The sequence below is a fragment of the Saccopteryx bilineata genome, chromosome 2, assembly GCF_036850765.1.
Source record: "Saccopteryx bilineata isolate mSacBil1 chromosome 2, mSacBil1_pri_phased_curated, whole genome shotgun sequence".
NCBI lineage: Eukaryota > Metazoa > Chordata > Mammalia > Chiroptera > Emballonuridae > Saccopteryx > Saccopteryx bilineata.
This window is the reverse complement of record NC_089491.1, coordinates 151987218-152000289: the sequence shown is the minus strand read 5'-3', so window position 1 is coordinate 152000289 and position 13072 is coordinate 151987218. Positions and strand designations below refer to the sequence as shown.

At 36.2% G+C, this 13072-nt stretch overlaps 1 protein-coding gene across 2 annotated transcripts in view; it reads right to left on the bottom strand.

Moving 5' to 3' along the window:
* Nucleotides 1-13072, bottom strand: part of MSRB3 (methionine sulfoxide reductase B3) — a 176193-nt gene that overhangs the window by 13975 nt on the left and 149146 nt on the right. The gene's annotated exons all lie outside the window — the stretch shown is intronic.

The following is a 13072-nucleotide window of genomic DNA, read 5'->3' as shown; positions in this document are numbered from 1 at the left end:
GTAAAGTCAGGTTTTATGTTCAGTACTTATGGACCATAAGATTATACAAATGTTTATGAGTGTAAAGTCAGGTTTTATGTTCAGTACTTATGGGCATGTTTTTACATGTTTCCAGAAAATATGTCGGGAGTTACTGAGCTGAAACCTGCATCCCCAAAATGATGAAAGAGGTGCAATGTTGCTGAATTGCTGGTGCAAATTTTTTCTTTTTCAGAAGCCAAATTTATTTCTGCAGAAAGGAGGAAACCCTTTAAAAACATGGTGCTTTGTGTTAGTACACCCACTGAAAGAAAACAGAATGCAAACTTCAACAATACACTTTCTAGTTTCAAACAAAACAAACTAGCTCAGACCAAATTTTTATAAGAAACTCCCCCAAGCTCCCATTCTCCATTACACAACAATACAGCTTTCATAGTCAGTGCTAGATTTAACCCCCAGACTTCGAACACTGTCCAATTCTTTGATTTGAGTTCAAGATTGCGGCAAATCACCAGAAAACTTTACCCTTCTAGTTATAACATTCCACAAAAAATAATTATGCTAAGACACACCAGTATTCTTTAGAAAACTCAAGTTTCCCTATTGTCTAAATACTAAAGAGATTCTAAATGGAGTCTAGGCTATAGTATTTGGTTTATAATAATTACTTGACACATTTAAGTGTTTTTCCTTGTTCAAGGGCAGAAGTGCAAATGGCTAATAAAGAGAGGTTTAATGAAATTAAATAATAATTTATTTATGAAAAGAGAGTATTTTGTACTTTTTAACCTCCCATGTCATAATTTATTTGATTGCAGTTTATGACAACTAAAACTATAGGAGGACATAATTGATTAGGATAAAAAAAGGTAAAGAATGAGGAGTGTTGTTTTGTTTTGTATTTAGTTTATCTTAAAGCTGCCTCTACCCCTCATCCACACACACACATACATTTTCTTATTTCTAGAATTAAAAATAGGTATACACACACACACACACACACACACACACACACACACCCTCCCATGCTACTCCAGCGTCACATATAACTTATCTTGTTCAGTTTATCTCACTGGATTTGTGACTTGCTTGTTTGCATGCTTTTCTCCCTGAGTAGGTGGTGAGCACTCTGAAGGCAGAGTCTGAACTCACTGACCTGAGCAGTCTCACTGCCCTTCATGGAGTGCCACAAAGGCATAGCTCAAATGTTTATTAAATTGATTTCCAATGACCCTTAAAAAATATGAAATGAGCCTGACCTGTGGTGGCGCAGTGGATAAAGCGTCGACCTGGAAATGCTGAGGTTGCCGGTTTGAAACCCTGGGCTTGCCTGGTCAAGGCACATATGGGAGTTGATGCTTCCTGCTCCTCCCCTTCTCTCTCTCTCTCTCTTCTCTCTCTCTCTCTCTCTCTCTCTCTCTCTCTCTCTCTCCCCCCTCTCCTTTCTAAAAAAAATGAATAAATAAAAAAAAATAAAACATTGAAATTTGAAAATATGGGATGAAAATTTTGGTACATTATAGAGTTTCACAGGAGAGAGACAATATAATTATATTCCTTTTCTTACCAACTATATTAAGAAATATCAATGCTGGTTTCTCACTGGAATATGCAACTTGGTTCAACCATTATAGTTAAGCCTATGCAGGTGAAGTTGATTTATTTATTTAGGATGGTAAAACCATGAAGATGATTTAGGTCCCTCAAAGGGTTTGAGGGCAGGAAGGGGATTTGAAGGACAAGTTATTTGCCAATATTACATGGCAGTTAGTGCCAGAGCCAAAACTAGAATAGAGGTATTCTGACTTCAGTCTAGAGCTCTCTTCTTATGTGCCACATCTTCCTCAACAAATTGCTGAGAGGTTGTTCCTTTGAACACTCTAGCAAGAAGAAGGTGGCAGGTTTCAGGAAATATGTTTAGTCCCTGGCCAGGTAGGTCAGTTGGCTAGAACATTGTCCCGACATGCCAAGGTTGCAGGTTCGATCCCCGGTCAGAGCATATATGAGAATCAACCAATGATGGCATGTCATGATTAAGTGGAAAAACAAATTGATGTTTCTCTCTGTCTCCCTCCCACTCTAAGAACCAATAAATAAAAAATAAAATAAAAAGAAATATGTTTACCGCCATGTCTAGATTAGTTGGTAGTTAAACTATTACACTTACAGGCCTGGGGCAAATAATAAATATATCCCAGTGGGGGGATTCAGCAGTTCTTATGGGTTTGGCAGAACCGATACCTAATTTTTTGTTGAAATCAGCTAACAGGTTGTTAAAATGGCACTTGTAATCAGGGTTCTCTCTAAGGTGGGTGCCTGGGCAGCCGCCCAATGTGGAAATTACAAATTTACTTTCCTTACTCTTTTTTAACGTTTATCTGCACAACAGTATATTCTAAGTGCCCGTAGTAATGTTCATTCTATATTCTAAGTACCCATAGTAATGTCCATAGGTGAAACAAAATTGCAAGTGAGGACACCAATCAAGGAGCAATATGGAAATATCTTAAATAACAGTTTTATTGTTTTTTGTCAGGTATTAAATATTTTTATGAATATTTTAAAATTCTTTTTTATAATATAATCTAGTTTTGTGTACTCCTTTTATTGTTCTTATTTAAGTGTTAAATGTGTGAAATAATAAACTACCTTTTGGTATATTTTTTTATACTTAAAACGGTCATCAGGGCAGAGAACCAGTTGTTAAATGATTTGAATCCCACCACTGATATATCCTAAACTGATTCTCTCACCTTCTAATGATGAAACTGCTCAAAGGGAAAGTCCAAGAGTAATGGCATAAATAATGTAATCTAGTTTGGGACACAGGGTGCTATTTTTATTCATTTATCTAAAACAATCACAAAGACTTAGAAGCTCACCCATAGGCAATAATATTAAGAAAACTGTCCATTCTATTCAGGATTTCTTAATACTAATTCTTTCCTAATAATTATAAATTATTGCTGACTAAATGAACTGCTTTTGAATGTGCTATTAAACTATACTATACATTTTGTACCCATGAATTTAGTATTTATAGAATTTCCCAGGAACAGAGTTCTCAAAAGATTTCATTGTTTCTGGGAAACCATTAACACTTGAATAGTTTATTTGTTGTTCACCACAGTGTTATTTAAACTTTGGAAGAGTCTAAAAAAAAAAAAAGACATTTCAAAACTCCCCCAAATTCACACAGTACCCCAGAAATATAATTTTTTAGGATGGAATATTTGACCTGTCACCCAAATCTTAATTAGCAGAGACTGACAAGGGATACCAAGTTGAAGACTGTAACCCCCTGTGATGAAACAAACATATTTCAAAAGAAAATCATGGCCAACTTCACCAACAAGGTTAACACAGGAGACTGTTGAGTTCTTTTGCTCGGTCTCTCAAAAAAGTACAGCTCTATAGAAAGAGAATCCATCAGAAAGGTAAGTCCTATTGACAATCAAACTAAGAAGGCCCTTCACCCAGAAATAAATTGTCTTGTGGTGGAGAAGCCACAGTGATGACAGCACTTTGAAAGCGGAATTCCCTCATCATGTGAAAATATTTAGAGGAGGAACTCTTCACTGCTGTAAAAATCCTCAAAGGGATACCCTGCCCCCACTCCTACTAATAAGGAAAGTGCTTCAAAGGGTGATAGGCAAAGACTGAAGCAATCTGGGTCTCGTTGAGAAAACTATCTTGAGCAGGGGGGGGGGGTGTTTATGTCAGTTTTGACATTAAAGAAAGATCATCCATCCTCCTTCCTTTAGGATTTCTCTTTTGGTCTTCTCATCTAACAAAACACTATTAGTTTTGGATGCATTCCATGCTCTTTTTAAAAGAAAAGCCGATTGAAAACCTGTATAAACAGTTGGCTTACCCCACCCCCAATACATCCCTTTGATTCAAGTAGATGAGGTTGGATTTGGGTGTATTATAAACTGTACTTTTGAAGATATTAGCCTATTATTATCAAGAATATGTTATTGTCAATAAATAACTTCTCTCTTTCAAGAATTCCCATCTCTAGATAGCCAAAAAATACAGGTAAAAACTAAAGCAGACAAGTTGGAATACAAGCAAACAGATATGCTTCATTTTATTCAACCATCTGGCCAAATGAATCTGCAGACATAACTGAATACTTCTGGTGTAATGTGAGGCAAGTCCAGAATATATTCATTTACATCATAAATATAAAAACAAGTGATCCCGGTAATTGTAACACTAGATTCTCAGGGCGTGCTACCATCTACACTAGAATTAAGTTTTTAAATTGCAATAAAAAGACTTAATCCTTCTCACTAACATGGCTTAATTAAAGTTGCTCTGAGTCTACTTGAGCCCATAATTGAATAACGACATAGCTCTCCACAAATAGTGTTCTGTTGACAATTTTTAAATGTTTCACTACAATTGCCTCCTAAGAAAACTTTTTGCAACTCTCCAGGCCAATCTTTTCTTGCTTCCTTTAAAAAATCTTTGAAGTTGTTAAAAATAGCAATAGATTATACAAAAATTGAAGGCAATTCCATCTGTATCATGTCTAGAAAATGTGACTCTCATTCCCCTAATCTTAATTTAACAAGGATTGCTCTCTACACAGCTTCTTTTCCCCTACTTACTCCCCAAACCCCCAAGTAAAAACTAGAAACCTCAGTAAGTTGGCCACATGACCCATCAGTAGAACACAGCAGAAGGACCTATGGCCAAAGAATTCATTGTTTTGAAACATAATTACAAATATTTTGTTATCTTCAAATGCAAAATAAGTTTGAACACAATAAAGCCCAGTTGGGCTCGGGTGATGGTTTAATAACAATGGTATACATTTCAGTATGGTTTGGTTAGACAAGCTGGAGATTTGCAGTATTTTTGTGTGGTACCAATTCTCACAATTCTGTACTTCCAGAACCAACCATATTTCAAAATGTGCAGCTTTTAGTCTCTCTAAAATCAGAATCTGTTCATCTCACTGACCACAGTTCACCTTATTAGCTACTTCAAGCCAAATGATAAAACTCTGTTTAGAAACCCCCTGCTAAAAAGAATTGTCTGAAGCTTAGAGCTCTGATTCTTGACCAATTATTCACTTCAAATGACACTTCAAGTATAACTTTTATCTCATTTTTAAAAGAATGATTATTCTTCCTCAAAGGCCCAAAAGTTTAAGTAATAATAGACCAAATGCATGTAAGCAGAAAATCAAATACTGCAAGATGGCTCAGTGACTTATTCTCTTTCAATTCTCCCCACCCCTTCAGACAACTGTGTTAATGGGTTTTTGGTTTAATTCTAAAAAAATATGCTTATGCTGCTATCGCTTCATTCTTTCATTTTAAATTTGTACTGGCCAATACAGTGTGCTACCTGCCACATGTCACAATTTAAATTACTTAAAATTAAATAAATTAAAATTTCAGTTCCTCAGTCACACTCACCACATTTCAAGTTCTCAACAGTTACATGCAGTTGGTGGTTACTCCCTTGAACACCACTGATATAGATACAGAGTATTTCCATTATCATTTCTACAGATATAGACATTTCCACCATTGGACAATGCTTCTTTTTAGACATTATGGATTGATTATTACTTACACTAATCTCCAATTACCCTTCTAATTTTTGATAGTTATAGTATTTTTAATTCTTTTAAAACCTTGTTGGTTCAAGGTCTGCCCCTTGAACTAGAATGTAAGTTCAATGAGAGCTGGTTTGTTTCGTTCACCACTGTGTTGCCAACCACTTACAATGGTCCCTGCAACATAAAGAGGTGTTGCAAAAACCTATCTGATGAGCAAATGAATGCATGACTATCCTATAGCTTAATGTCATTTGACTCTCCACTCAATAAGACCTCCTTAGAGCCCTGATCTTCCCCTCATCTTTTCCTCCCCCCCTCCAACCATAATTAAGTCTTCTATGCTTTTCCACTGATTGAGTCTAAGGAGCTGAAAACTAGTAAACAGTGTTCATATCATGATGGCTATATGCAGAGATAAAGAGTTCTGGAATTATATTACCTTTTCCAATGGTCCAACTGTCATAATCCCAGGCTACCTAAAGTCAGATTTTCCTTTTTTACACTGCATCACATGTTAAAAAGCACCTTATATTTTCTTTTACCTTTTCTTTGAACCATGACTTTATTATACAAATACAAATTTTTCTGTAATTCAACATTTTAAATTTTGAATTTTTAATTACACACATTTCAAACATATGCAAAAGCATATAGAGTGCAGGGTGGGGCAAAAGTAGGTTTACAGTTATTCATGGGAAAAATAATGCAATAATTAATAAATAAGAATATAAGAATAAACTGTTTTGCATACTCACAAATGTAAACCTACTTTTTCCCTGCCCTGTATAATAGGCATTCATGATTTACCAGATGCTAGGTACTCAGATTTAACAGATAATAACATTTTTCTATAGTTGCTATAGATTTTTCTCTTTTTCTAACAAAATAAAATTACAGTTCTAACAAAATTACATTTTCCAGTCTCCTCCCTTACTCCTACATCTGCTGGTGTCCCCAAAGATAACTAATAATGTAGCATTCCCACACTTGGCTTCATTCATTTTCTATATTTGCCTATATCCATAAACAAAAAAAAAATGTTTAGAAGTTTATATAAATGACATTGCATAACAGGTATCTTTTGGCAATTTATTTTTACATTATTTGTAGTCTCCAGTTGTTTTTACAGCATCACCTTATTTTACAATTGAAATATTTCAAATATCAATATTTGACATTGGATTAGAGAGAGTATAAATGAGTTGTTTCGTTTGAGTTTTTCCATTATTCTCTAAAATATCTCTGCCTCTTCTGGGGCAATTATTCTCTTTATCTTGGTTTTTTGTCTTTCACGCTTCTGGTTTTCTTTATGTACCTCTGGGGATCCTTGATTAGCCATTTCTATGTTCCCTCTGTCATCAGGTACCATGAGGGGCTGTCTCCTCACTGTGTCTTAACTCTGAACAGAAAGGCTGACTGGCAGCTCTGGTCATACTGATATCATTTGCTGATGGACAAGCCTTTGTCCTCGGGTCCCCTGAATCCCTGACTGGGGAATGGTTTACTCTGGAGTACCACACCTCAACAGCAGCCCCAGTTCTCCCAGACAGGCCATTTAATAATGTTCCAGGATTTTTTTTTTCCTGTGAGTAACTGATGCTGTCCTTCTAAATGTGAAAGAGAAAAAAGGTGGTAGGGGAGGTAGAAGAGAGATGGAGGGGATAAATGGTGGTGGAAGGAGAGCTGACTTGGGGTGGTGAACACATAATACAATGTTCCGATGATGTAGCATAGAAGTGTATACCTGAAACTCATATACTTTTATTAACCAATATTGCCCCAATTATTCAATTTAAAAAGTCTGAAAAAATGAAATAAATTTAAAAAAATAAAAAGAAAGTGAGAAAAATATAAAGGTATTTCTAGCTGTTGTTCAGACTTTCAGTTAAACACGCAGTTAGTTGTCAGTCCTCCATTTTGCTCTTGACAATTCTGCACTATGAGCCTTTTTATATTCCCACTGGGCATCTCTGTAATGACAGCTGTGCATTTTTTGGGTTACAGCTTTCTTTAATCAGTTTTACCTACACATTAATGCATTTCCACCCAATTTTTTTCCTTGGAAAGACTGGTTAAAATTTCTTGACTACTCAAGACCCACCCCCCACCCTGACCTCACTCCAATTCTCCTTGAAATGTGTTTAGTCTTTTTCCCCCACCCCCTTTCTCCACCTCCTCTTTTATTGTTTTTCTTCCTCTCACTTTAAAGGGGTCACTTGGGAGAGAAGGAAACAAACATATATGTTCAGTCTATCACTTTGGACAGGAAACTGAGATTTCTTTTTAATAAACTGCAGATTTTACTCTCTTGATTTAATATTTTATAGGAGGAGGCAACAGATTTCAGGCTTCATAATTTTTCTGCTAAGCACAATTATATTATTTTTACCTTCCTGATAAAAATACCAAAATCAATGGAAGGCTTAGCAACTTTAACTGGCTCAGATCTGACTCTGCTTTAAAAGTGATTATGGGCTAAGTGTACGGGATTAACACTTACATTATGACATCCGCAATGGCCTCTGAGTTAGAATCATGGCAGGTCAGGGCAGTCTTTTCCCTGACTGGTTCAGTGGGAAAAAAAATTGTTGGACTACTTTTAATACTGTATTTGATTTTTACATATAGTTTGAGAATTTATTGTATTTCTGTACTCCTGCCATTGCAAATATAAGGACAAGTATCCCTCTAAATGCTGATGACATAATTTCATTACTGCAAACAAGCAATAATCTCAAGAGGCAAGCTATTCCAGTCAAGAAAATAGTATAACAGTAATAATGACCAAAAGAAAATCATTGGTTTTGGCAAACATTCTCCCATGCTTCCTTCAGCTTTATTAACCAGTGCCTCAAATAAAAACAGTACTTAAAATACTTATCTTAAAAAGCAGGGAGTTAAAAATATATATAAAAATTAGCATAGATCTATAGCCTCTAAAAGTTCATGAAGATTAAAAAATGCTAATAAAATTTAAGTATAATGTACTATTCAAGCATTAATTTTATTCTGATTACTAGTTACCTTGCTTTTTCAACTTGATGTCAAAGTAGCCCAGCAGTTCTAAATGGCAGCGGCCATTCAGACGTCATGATGATGGGGGGCCACCCGAAGGCTTTTAAGCACACTAGTAACATGAGCCGACTTTTGTTTAAGAGAGATGGTTCTGGAAGCAGCTGGGGGGTGGGGGATAAGAGGAAGGATGAAAACAGGTCTTTCAGATGGAAGACCATATACAGGAATAGAATTGATGAAGCTCCAAATGAAGACATTTGCAATGGGACTGGATAGGAGGGGAGAGATTAAGGGAGCAGAATTCTTTGATTCGGCTGACTGAGGCACCTATGGGGAGTAAAGGCAAAGGGCGGTGTCAAGTTACGACTCGGATTCCAGCTGTCTCATGTTAGTCATACATTTATTTTTCAGGGAAAATCATTAAGTCAGGTTACTGTGGCACTCTCTAAGAGGCAGAGGAATCTCTGGGCTCAAAAAGGAGACCCTGGCCAAGATCCAGATGTGAACGTCATCGGGGCCTAGAAGGCAGTGAGGTTATAGATGAGGACTGTAGGAGGCAGGTATAACCGGAGGAGAGACCAGACAGGTATTTGAAAGGTAAGCTGAGGAATAAGAGTCAGTGAAGGAAAAATAAAAGAGAGTGTTTCAAGAAATAGGAGCAAGACAAGGGTACCAAGACAGAGCTGTATAACAGAAAATTGTTTAAGGTCAGAGGGCAGACAGCAGTGACATAAACTAAAGGAAAGACAAGTCAAATAAGATCTGAGAAGAGACTGGTGAATTCAACAATTAGGAGATCTAGAGCAGTGGTCCCCAACCTTTTTTGGGCCACGGGCCGGATTAATGTCAGAAAATATTTTCACAGATCGGCCTTTAGGGTGGGATGGATAAAGGTATCACGTGACTGAGACAAGAGTCAAGAGTGAGTCTTAGACGGATGTAACAGGGAATCTGGTCAGTTTTTAAAATAAAACATCGTTCAGACTTAAATATAAATAAAACGGAAATAATGTAAGTTATTTATTCTTTCTCTGTGGACCAGTACCAAATGGCCCACAGACCGGTACTGGTCCGCAGCCCGGGGTTGAGGACCACTGATCTAGAGGGCTTTAGAAAGAACCATTCAATGTGACGATGACAGAAGCTGAACTCTGTTGGAGGAACAAAAGTCTACTCTTTACAAAGGTTGGCAGGGAAAGCAGGTAAACTAGCTGGATGGCTATAATGATGTTCATGCCAAGATATTTGGATTCTGGGGTCCCGCCCACTGACCCCAACCTTTCCCTGTTTTCTAAACTGTTTAAAATGTTACAATATTACTTTCTAATGAAAATATTGCAATAAAATGAGTGATATGAAAATATTTAGAAGTGCTAAAAAAATCTTAAGCATTACTTAAATGCTCCTTAGGCTATTGAACTGAAGTTACTTTTGAAGAAAGAATAGACGACTAAAATAAAATTCCATCCCTGGAATCCTTTTTATATTGAGTTTATTTTTAAGTTGTTTGTTATTTGTAATATCTTTTTTTCTACCAAACCAGGAGTCAGAGTGCAACATTTTAAGTGACCATGGTAATCTCTTTTGCTTTTTGGCACAAAGTAGGTGCTCAGTAAATATGGTTGAATAAATAAATTCAGAGCTTGAACTCTAAGTCAGGTTCTCAAACCTGACCTGTCAAACATGTTCAGAGCACCCAGTCCTTTCTCATCAAAGCATGTATCGCAATGTGTAATTACTTATTTATATGGGCACTTTTTAGTTAATTTAGATAACATCTCAATAAGCTCCATGGGACCATGGTTGCTTTGTTTAGTACTAAATCCTCAATGCCTAGCTCATGGAAATATTTTTTGAATAAATTAATAAGTAAAATATTATACTTTATTTTATTGTTTAACAACAAAAGTAGACTTACTTAAAGATTATCACTTAGTTTGGATATACCCATCACTAGGCCAGTAGAAGAAATTTTTAAAAAATAGGCAAAGTATTTCTACTAGGTTGCTTCAGGCAGTTTTTTACAAAGATCAAATTTATTATGTTTATTTTCCTACCCATCAAAAATAGTGCATTTCCTCAAACTAATCATTAATAATTTCATATGGAGATAATACCACTTAGCCTTATCACCCATAAACATCTCGGGCATTTGAATCTATTAAAGGACAGTATGACTGAAAGCTGTCAAGAGCACTGAGGTGTCCTTCGGGCTGTGTGACATCTGGTGTTTATTCTCTTTGGAGATTAGTGACATAGCCACGTTGTGGCAGACTTTGCTAATTCCTTTGAGCCTTGCTCAGCATTTTTAAATGGTTCCAAACACATGAGATCTCTAAATTGGTATGGATTTCATCCATAGTGTTCTTGTAATCTCAAAATATCTTAGAAACTTCTAAGCAGGAATTGACAGGGGCAATCTTCCTTACTTCTCTTTGTGGAGGCAGTTATTAATAATTATTTTTCAGGTTCAATAAAATTACTGAAGTCAAATTATTTCAACAGGAAAACTTGGGGAAGGGGACTTTATTTTCCCTGGCCTGAACACTGTCTCTTGCTACTTTAAATCACAGTTAATGTTCTAAAAAATATATCTTACACATAAGTCAGTTGTAGACCTTGAGCATCAAAGGATCTGAGCCTGACCTTTAGCCATAATTTCTAGTGCCATTAAAATATGTCTCTCAAACTGGCTTTAAATTTAGTGTTGACCTGGTCACCTTCATCCCAAAACACTCAACTTTAGATGATTATTTTATTTTGCTTCCAAAAGCTCTTCAGTCTAGTGAGGTATCCATTAGGGATGCTTCCCAAAGAGTTTAGAGTTTGCTTACAATTTATTAGCTATATCGGATGGGAACATGGTGATTTGGGTTGCTTGCTGAGTGAAGATTATTTACTGTGCTTAACTGACCGTAAGAATACCAGGAAGGATGGATATAGGATGGGGAAATTCAAAGAAATACAGATTCTATTCTCAGTAACATGCAATCCAGACTAAAAGTGAAATAGTGTTCCATTGAACTGCAGTCCTGAACTGGGTCTTTTCACTACATTGCATCATTTGGGACTGTCAAACTATTACTTATATTCTTTAGAACAGTTTCTCTCCTAAATATATGCGCCTGGTAAAAATGTAAGACTACTTCTTCTAAGAGGTTTGTGCAAGATGTTCTATTTTATTTTTAAGTTGTGGGTATTTAGCTTTTACAACAGTCCCCCCCCCCATTCACAGTTTCACTTTTCATGGTTTCAGTTACCTGCAGTCAACTACAGTCTGAACATATGACATGGAAAATTCCAGAATTAATAATTCACAAGTTTTAAATTGCACTCCATTCTGAGTAGTGTGATGAAATTTCACGCTGTCTTGCTCTGTCTCACCCAGGAGTTAAATCATCCCTTTCTCCAGTGTGTCCATACTGTAGACACTCCCTGCCCCTTAGTCACTTAGTAGCCATCTCAGTTATCAGATCAAGTGAACATCACAGTATCACAGTGCTTGTGTTCCTGTAACCGTACTTTACTTAATGGGCCCAAAACGAAAGAATAGTGACGTTGGTTGACTATTTAGATACACCAAAGAGAAGCTGTAAAGTGCTTCCTTTAAGTGAAAGGGTATATATGTACATGAAAAAATATGCAGGGGTCCTCGGGTTATGACACTCTCAACGTACAGCATTTCGAGTTTATGACACTCATTCCCATAAAAACTTTTAAAAATAAAGATATGAGAATTTTGGCTTACACTGCTAGTGTCATACGTATGGACCACCTGGACAAACTGGTTTGGTTGCGCATGGTGGAAGAATACGCAGTGACGCGACCTATGAGTGAGGGGGTGGGGACCACAAGCTGACAGGGTCTTTATGGTCAGATTTTGGGGGGACAGAGGTATGGGGAACTGGCAGTAAGCTGACAGTCTGCCCAAACCCCCACCTCACTTGCTTGGTTAAGTTGCTAAAGCAGTGGTTCCCAAACTTTTTGAAGTTGGGGCACATTTAAAATCCTACAAATAATTGTAGGCACACTATATACAAATTTCTGAGAAATATGTGATATAATTAAGTCAAATATTAAAGAAAAAAATATAAAGTCCAAGCCTGCTTTTATGGTAATTAAATGAAATAAATATAACAAAATTAAATTTATTATGACATTAAAAACATTATTATGTTACATTTTTTGAGTTATTCTTTTTAGAATTTGTAAAAAAGAGGGGTTAAAAAATAAAAAAAACACAAAAAAGTTATCTTTTTATATATATAGATACAGTCATAGTAAGATTTAGTAAATTCAGCAGGTCCCAGTGCAAATGTGTTAAGCTTTTCATTCTTGTGTTTATGAGAAACAGCCTTATGTGTCCTAGCAATTTCTTCAATGTTTGGGCATATACAGTGTGTCCGTAAAGTCATGGTGCACTTTTGACCGGTCATAGGAAAGCAACAAAAGACAATAGAAATGTAAAATCTGCACCAAATAAAAGGAAAACCC